Source organism: Podarcis cretensis (genome assembly GCF_951804945.1).
Source record: "Podarcis cretensis genome assembly, chromosome: 13".
NCBI classification, from domain to species: domain Eukaryota; kingdom Metazoa; phylum Chordata; class Lepidosauria; order Squamata; family Lacertidae; genus Podarcis; species Podarcis cretensis.
The window spans coordinates 19,771,410-19,780,790 of NC_137182.1; positions in this window are offsets into that span (position 1 = coordinate 19,771,410).

Consider the following 9,381-nt stretch of genomic DNA (forward strand, 5'->3'; position numbering starts at 1 on the left):
TTAAAATCATTATTCAATATTTCTTGTTGAAACCTCGATTCTTTTTCACAGAAACCATTTTCTTTGATATCTTGTTTAAACACTTCATTCACCTGATAATAATGTAACCAATCATTAACATGCTCTTTCACTTCTTCATATGGTTTCAATTTCCATTTTCCTCCTTCTTTAATCCCCCCCCCATTTCTCAGAGTTTTTTAGGGAGGATGGCAGAGCTGGAGGAGGCAGATAGCAGCTGGAGGGCGGCTCCTCTGGAGGGGAAGAGGTGGAGGCTGGACGTGGTGTCTCCTGGCTCAGCTGGCCACGGCAGATGGAGGCTCCGGGCATGGCGCTGCTTTGGTGAGGCATTGGCACAGCATGGCGGAGGCGGGCAAGGGCGGTGAGCTGATGCCAGGAGGGACTGCATCCAGCCTCCGCCTCTTCCCTGGCACCCTCCAGAACTTGGCACCCTGGCACCCTGCGCCACTAGCCTCTATGGGTAAGACGCCCCTGAGTCGTTTAGTCGTGTCCGACTCTTCGTGACCCCATGGGCCAGAGCACACCAGGCACGCCTCCCATTATAGTACTTCTAAATAAACATGCATAACATAGGGGGAAAATATTTCTTGCATAAGGCATTTGTATTGCAACTATTTGCAATATAAGAAGTGCAACCAGATCAATGGACGGTTAGTAATAAACCTTAGTTGTATCTTTCCAAAGGAAACCAAACCTGATTAAGTGCTGTACAGTGGTACCTCGGGTTACATATGCTTCAGGTTAAAGACGCTTCAGGTTACAGACTCCACTAACCCAGAAATCGTGCTTCAGGTTAAGAACTTTGCTTCAGGATGAGAACAGAAATCGTGCTCCAGTGGCGCAGCGGCAGCAGGAGGCCCCATTAGCTAAAGTGGTGCTTCAGGTTAAGAACAATTTCAGGTTAAGAATGGACCTCCAGAAGGAATTAAGTTCTTAACCCTAGGTACCACTGTACTCCTGAAACTTAGTCCTGCTTAGAGAAGTGGGACACCTTTAACAATATAAAGGGGGGGCGGGGACAGGGGCAGAATGGTGTTGATGAAAGAAAGAAGAATGGTAGAAACAAAGTTACCCTTAGTCTAATTTATGCCTCTGTGCTGAGCTTCCATTGTGCAGCTAAACAGAGCGCTGTGTGCATACATGGTTTTGTTGTGTGTTTTTAAATCGATTTTGCTTCACTTTAAACATGGATTAGGGATGCCTGTGAGTGTGAAGGGGTGGAACTGTGCAAGAAAAGCATTAAAAGAACTTGGAATCTGGACGGGGGAGCAGGGGGGGCAGATGCCGCTCCCTGTGCCCCCTTAAATCAATAAAAATACATAGCTAAGGTTCTTCCCCCCCCCCACCCCAACAAAAGGCCTTCCCCGCCGCAACAAAAATCCTAGCTTCGCCCATGACCCAGAGTATCAAATATCATTCCTTATATGTGTGAATGAGCCATTACAGAACTGTCATATCATTATATGTTGCCTTAAAACACAATTCAGTGGAATCAGCTGACACATTCTGCTGCAAGTCCTCATCAGGTGGTAGTTAGTAGTCAGAGATAACCGAAGTCGAGTGATGCACACAATTGTCTGAAACAGCCCTAAGTAGTTGCTATTCAAAAACAAAAGGTAGTTGCTATTCAAAAACACAGACAAAATACATTCTACTTATGTCTCAGCTCATGCTCCTGGCACTGCAGACCTCAAGAGATTCTTGAACATTGAAAGCCTATAAGGAAGGGCAATCCATTCCTATGGCTCACTGTCCCCTACCCTCCACCCCCGGGCTAAAAAAACCCCGGCTGATTGATTGAGCAATCAAAACTGGAAAGTGCTGGCGTTTCTAGACAAACAACTGTCACAGAAACACTATACACATCAGTAATACAGAAAAGCCACAAGCTGGATCCCTGCCAAAAAATAAGATTTCTCTCCACAGTGAAATATGCAGAATTAAGATCAGTGTACAGGTGTAATCAACACCAGCTTGCTGACAGAATACAGCTACCGGATTGTGAGTGATCTCTCCACCCAGACAATTAGAACAGCTGACAGTGTAGATTGTTTTGATCGTTTGATCTGTGCCTCCCCATAACTGGCTGACACGAATGTTTGGCGGGAACATGGAGATTCACAGCACGATGAGATCTGATTTGCTTAATCTGAGATGCTTTGGTTAAGGATGAGTAAATCTGTCCATTTCGGTTCTTCACTTTTCCAATCTTAAATTCAGTTCTTCACATTTCCACATTAGTTTGTGATTTATTGATGTTTGTTTAAAGTTCTCGTGAAAATTCATCAGCATTTTAATGCTGATCCTAAAATACACATTTTTGTATGCAGTTTTTCCTAACAAGCATATTTTTGCAAAGTCATTTCCTCTACTGTAATGTATTTGTGTGTGTAATTTCCACTAATATATGCATTTTTATTCACAGTAGGTGCATTTTTATGCCCTAGTAGATGCAAGAATGAGGGACGCGGGTGGCGCTGTGGGTTAAACCACAGAGTCTAGGGCTTGCCAATCAGCAGGTCGGCAGTTTGAATCCCTGCGACAGGGTGAGCTCCCATTGCTCGGTCCCTGCTCCTGCCAACCTAGCAGTTCGAAAGCACATTAAAGTGCAAGTAGATAAATAGGTACCACTTTGGCAGGAAGGTAAGCGGCATTTCCATGCGCTGCTCTGGTTCTCCAGAAGCGGCTTAGTCATGCTGGCCACATGACCCGGAAGCTGTACGCCGGCTCCCTCGGCCAATAAAGCGAGATGAGCGCCACAAGCCCAGAGTCATCCGCGACAGGACCTAATGGTCAGGGGTCCCTTTACCTACGTGCAAGAATAGTGCAAAGTGGTGGATTTATACTGGACCATCCACATATCATTCTGTTTTCGGAGTTGTTCTGTTATGCTTCCCCATTGTTACTGCACCAAACATTTAAGGTATGATCTTACCACTTGAAACAATCACGGCTACCCCCAAAAAACCCTGGGAAATTTAGTTTGTTTAGGGTTCTTCAGGGACTTAGCGCACCAAAGGAAGATGAGCAAAGCGAACCCAGAAGAGGTTCAAATATGCTTATTGGGGACTGCAAGGTAAAATGGAAAGTGGGAGAGCTAAGTCTGGGTTCTTTTCCCTGCATCATGGTATCTGCCTCTATGACACCAAAGTCAGATGTGGGGCAGGGTGGGGGGAATAAACCACAGCAAACATAAAGCTCAGCGATGTGAAAACCCTTGGTACCAAGCCTTGCTTGGTAAATAGACCGTACAGGAAACTGAAGAGCAATATTTGGTTTCAGCGACACAAACATGAGGAAGTGGAACTCATAATATGTATTATAGGTCAGGTTATGACCGTAACAGCTGTCTTGCTGAAAAGGAGTGAAACCGTGAGCAAAAGGGTAAGAAAAAAAGCATGTCATCACAATAGGGAAGGGGCTTTTTCAAGTGTTTGACCACATGCTTCTCCTACTCATAATGCAGTACTTTTAACTTCAGTATCCAACTCCGCATCACCATAATTAACACATTCCCCCCCCCCATTGTTTTAGGTGTATGTCCTCAGCTTGTCGGGGACGCGGGTGGCACTGTGGGTTAAACCACAGAGCCTAGAACTTGCCGATCAGAAGGTCGGCGGTTCAAATCCCCACGACAGGGTGAGCTCTCGTTGCTCGGTCCCTGCTCCTGCCAACCTAGCAGTTCAAAAGCAAGTCAAAGTGCAAGTAGATAAATAGGTACCACTCCGGTGGGAAGGTAAACAGCGTTTCCGTGCGCTGCTCTGGTTCGCCAGAAGCAGCTTAGTCATGTTGGCCACATGACCCGGAAGCTGTATGCGGCTCCCTCGGCCAATAAAGCGAGATGAGCGCCGCAACCCTAGACTCGGCCACGACTGGACCTAATGGTCAGGGGTCCCTTTACCTTTACCTTTTACCTCAGCTTGTCAGTAATATGACTGTTGTATGCAACCCCGGTCTCCGAGCAGTGAGAGACTCCTGTGCTTACCCAGGGTTCCTGTTTCCTTGGAATGAAGGTCAGTGAAAACAGTGGTATCTTTAGGGTATATTGTTCTGAGTGTGGGATAGAGGGGCTCATAGCAGGAACACCCCAATAGGTCTCGTACCTTGGAAGTCAAACGGAATCCATTCCAGAAGTTCATTCGACTTCCAAAACGTTCAGAAGCTCCTGCAGCCAATCGGAAGCCGAGCCAGACATTCGGGTTCCAAAGAACATTTGCAAACGGAACGCTCACTTTCAGGTTTGCGGTGTTTGGGAGCCAGAACGTTTGGCTCACAAGGTGTTTGTCAACCAAGGTACGACTGTACACAATAAAAGGGATATATGGAGAAGGTCAAGGATCTCAGGCAAGGGAGGGGAAAGCCCAAACAGCATACGCAGAATACTGTACGATTTCTACCCTCTGAACATTGCACTGCTTCCTTCATTTCAGCTCTCTTAGAAGATCCCCACGCAGACTTTGGATGTGATATATTATCAGCCTTAAGACCAACCATGCCACTGATGGATCCTCGTAGAAAATGGACAGTATGTGTACAACTGCTTGTGTGGCTTAGCTGTGCCTTTGCTTCAGGAAAACAGCCTCGAACAAAGAGAAAAATGGGAGGGCAGCCAGCTCACTTCACACCTTAGCCCTGGAACCTGTTTCTAAAGCCTCGGAACTTGTGCTGTATTAAACAAAGATGCCTTCACTTACTAGTAAAGCGACGATTTCTATTATACCGTGAGGGCTATGTGTGCGTAGGCTCTCTCTGTAGAAGTGTCTAGACAAATTTACAAAGCAACACTCACACAGGAATTCTGGCAATGGAACCTTTAGACTCCTCCTACGACTTGCTCTCCCCCCCCCCCCCGCTTTACCTGTCTCTCTTCTGACCATGTGACCTTTGGACCCACCCACATTCACCTGGAGCACTCCGGCAGCTCCTGATTCTCTCCAGGAGACCTCAGCTTTGTTCCGGAGAGTTTTTCCTTTGCACTGGACTGCCATGGACAGAGGCTATATGACATTTCTTCCCTTTCCCTCTAACCGTTGACACTGGGGTCGTCTTGCAGCTATTCCCACCTGCCTTTCTACTGCGGGACAGCAGAACCAGGGACTCTTTGGGAACAGCCAGGTGCTTCCATCCAGGTCATCGGCGTACCTGTTTTCCACCTGCGATTTCTGCACAGGTGAGTTGGCAGCACACAGGCAGCTTGGAAACCAAGCTGGCTTAAAAAAGGAAAGGGAAAAAGGACGCTTTGCTTTCCAAATGGGTTGTGATTTGTTTTGGTTTTTGTTCTGTGCCTCTACGGTCCAAGGAATTGCTATGTCTTCCTGGACCTGGATCTGAAACAGGAAAAATAACTTTTAGAGAGTTTTCACATTTCTATAGCTCTTTTGATCAGAAGCCGGGGGTTCAATGCTTAGAGCTAGACAAAGGTAAATTCAGCATCAGCCTATAATAATGATTGTATGAAGACTCCATACAAATTACTCCAGACTTGAAAGAATAATCAGAATGGATCATCAGAATGCTTCAATAAACAGGATGCTGAATCTTTTTAGTCATGTGTTGCTCCGACACAGGGTTTCCCAAACTGTGGTCCCCAGCTGCTTCTGGACTACCATTCCTATCATCCCTGACCACTGGTCCTACTAGCTGGGGATGATGGGAGTTGTAGTCCAAAAAGAGCTGGAGACCCAAGTTTGGGAAACTCTGCTCTAACAGCACAATACTGCATGTCTAATCAGATGTGAGCCCCATTGTTTTCAAAGGAGCATACAGTACTTCCAGAAAGATGTGCATGGGACTGCAGCCTAACTTGGTTTGTGTGAAAGGAAGTTATAGTCTCCCTGGGGCAGTGTCTATCAGGGCTGCTTACCTGTGGCTTTCCAGGCACTTTTTGAAACTCCCATCAACCCTACCTAGGGTCCAATAGTCAGGGAGGGCAGGAGGACACAGGTCAGCCATCCCTACTTGGGATTGTATTCTCTATGATCACACATCTATACCCTACCTTTAAAGCACTCTTATGCCATTTTAACATTCATGAATCCTGGGAACTGTAGTTTGTTGAGGGTGCTGGGAATTGTAGCACTGTGATGATTAAGCCCAGCATCTTTTTGGGAAGATGCCATGACTGTGAAAGTGGTATAAAGGCGCTTTAAATGTGTGGTGTGGATGCGATCGTAGTAGTTGTTGATCTACGTTGCTGCTTATTGGAACAGAAACTCTCTAACCTAGAGGACTCATCCTCACAGCCCCATATATATATATATTTTTAATGGTGAAAGTTGGTAACCTGAGCAATATAGGAAAGATAATAATACTCGCCTACTTTACAGGGTTGTTGTCAGGATTAGGAGATGATATTATGTGAAGCGCTCTGAAAAGACTATATGATTGTTAAGTATTATTCTACACGTGGCCCCTTAGCAAACATTCCCTAAACCTACAGCTCAGAAATTTGTTAACAGGAACGTTATATGCTGATGCTCGATTCTGTCTGATGCAAACCGTTGGGACTATATCCTTGGTCAGCAAGGGGAAGCGGTTGGTTTTCTTACACTTTTGATTATGCTGCAAATAACTTCTGAAATCCAAGCACTCTTGTTTGGGGGCAAGTCCGGGGTCAGTCTTCCCAAGGCATCATTAGGGCAGTAATTATTTTTAAAGACTTAAAAAACAAAGCTGTGTGCAGTCTGATAATTACTTTACAACACTTATCTGTGACTTTGCAAAGGATCCTGGGAGGACACGCCTCTTGGATCGTGCAGAGCCTGGCACGACCGAGAGTGTCTTTCTGCCAGCCCGGAGGAGCAAGCCTTGCAGGGCGCAGTGGGATGACCTTTGGAGAAAATATGCACAAGTTCAGACTGCGAATGATTAACTTGCTTGATAAATGTAGGGGCAGAAAGCCAAGCTCGTGCTGGTGGATTTCTGAAAATGGCTGAGTAACAGCTCTGCCCTGTTCCCTTAAGGGCTTCTCTTTAATAATGGGCACGCAGGAGAGTGGCAATAGGGTTGTTGTTTTGTTACACACTCTGGTTTCGGATTCCTCCTAAGGAGCGTACCGTATTTTTCGCTGTATAGGACGCACTTTTTCCCCTCCGAAAATGAAGTGGAAATGTGTGTGCGTCCTATGGGGCGAATGCAGGCTTTCGCTGAAGCCTGGAGAGCGAGAGGGGTCGGTGCGCAAGGCTTCGGGCTTAGCGCAGCTCTCTGCAAGCTGCGGGAGGGCTGCGCGAAGTCACACAGCTCTCCCACGACTTGGGGAGAGGTCTGCACCCAAATTTTTTTTCTTTATTTCCCCCCAAAAAACCTAGGTGCGTCCTATGGGCCGGTGCGCCCTATGGGGCGAAAAATACGGTAATTACCACGCCTCCTGTGTTGTCTTGCTGGTCAGTTCCACTGACCACTTTTTGTCAAAGGAGACAGTACTCAAGGCCAGATATTTTGGTACCAGAGGTAGAAAAACCCCACCTCCCCTCCCTCACTCCCCAGCAGTAAAAACAACAATAATGAATCAATTTACTAACAGCTTGCTGCCTTTCCATGACACCCCAAGATCAGCTGCCTGAGGCAGTTGCTTCGCCCTGCCTAATTGCTGGAGCAACTCTGTCTCTCCAGCTTTCTTGTTATATTGGGCTCTTATCAATTTCTGCTTTTTTCAATGCTTTTGAATTATGGTGCTGGAGGAGACTCTTGAGAGTCCCATGGACTGCAAGAAGATCAAACCTCTCCATTCTGAAGGAAATCAGCCCTGAGTGCTCACTGGAAGGACAGATTGTGAAGCTGAGGCTCCAGTACTTTGGCCACCTCATGAGAAGAGAAGACTCCCTGGAGAAGACCCTGATGTTGGGAAAGATGGAGGGCACAAGGAGAAGGGGGCGACAGAGGACGAGATGGTTGGATAGTGTTTTCGAGGTTACCAGCATGAGTCTGACCAAGCTGCGGGGGGCAGTGGAGGACAGGAGTGCCTGGCGTTCTCTGGTCCATGGGGTCACGAAGAGTCGGACACGACTAAACGACTAAACAACAACAACAACATCAAGTTCTCAGCAGTTGTCCCCATGTTATCATGCAGTAGAGCAGCAACTGTTTTCTCTGTGGGGAGGAACCAGTTGTATAATACCAGCCGTGTGTCCTTCCCAGAAATGGGGGTTTCCTAACAATGCGGGTTTCCCTAACTGTTGTTAGGAAACCCCCATTTCCTTCCCAGAAATACTATTTTGCAGAGTTTCCCATGAAGACGGACCTCTGAGAATTGTAGCACCAGGAAGGGAATAAGGATTCCCTAACAACTCTTAGCACCCTTAACAAACTATAACTCCCATAATTATTTGCGGGAAGCCATAATTGTTTAAAGTGCTTTGAATTTATAGCGCTTTGAATTTATGATGTGAATGTGGCCTTATTTGAAGTTGTTGACTCCTCCGTCCATCTAAGGCTGCAAATCCTATGCACACAGACTTGAGAGCAAATTCTGTTCAACTCAGACTTTGGAGGAGTTACTTCTGAGTAAACAGAAGCAAGCAGGCATTGACATAATGGTGCTTACTTCTGAGTGAACATGCTTAGGTTCACACTATAGTACAGGTTGTAAATGCCCTCAGAAGGAAAACCAGTGTGGTGCAGTGGTTCACGTCTTAGACTAGGACCTCGGAGATCCGAGTTCAAATCTCCACTCAGCCATGATGCTCATTGGGTGATCTTAGTTCAAGTCATCATCTCTCAGCTTAACTTACCTCAGACATTATCCATTTAAAGCACATGGCTTCCTCCCCCAAAATCTGGGAATTGTAGTTTATCCCTCACTGGGCTACAGTTCCCAGCACCATTAACAAACTAAGGTTCGCAAGATTCCGTGGAGGAAGCCATGTGTGGGTGTCGTTGTGAGGATAAAATGGGGAAGGAGCCTTGAGGTACCTGGAGAAAAGGCAGGGTAGAAAAGTAATGAGAAATGCATAAATAAATTTCTGTATTCCAGCACATTTACAACTCCCGGCTTCTGAACCTGCTCCTGGTAAGCGTTCTTTTAACTGCAGTTTCATCTGCAGCAATTAGCAGGTATTAATGTTTAGCACCATGCTATGAAGTGCTTCGCCTGCTGATTTCTACAGATCAGACTTCTGTTAACAGGAACCGGGAGTAAGCCAGACCCAGTTGGGAATCCAATTTAAAATGGAAAATGGTTAAAAAATAAAACCAATTACCTGGTCAGGCTCCTCATTGGTAATGCTTTTTTAACCACCTGGCAGATTCCCTCTCCACAGGCCTGGCCCGAGATATTTAGCTGCTTGAGGCGAAGAAGGAACCCCCACTCTCTGTCAAAGTAGACATTACCCAAGGCCAGATATTGTGGTACCAGAGGTAGAAAAA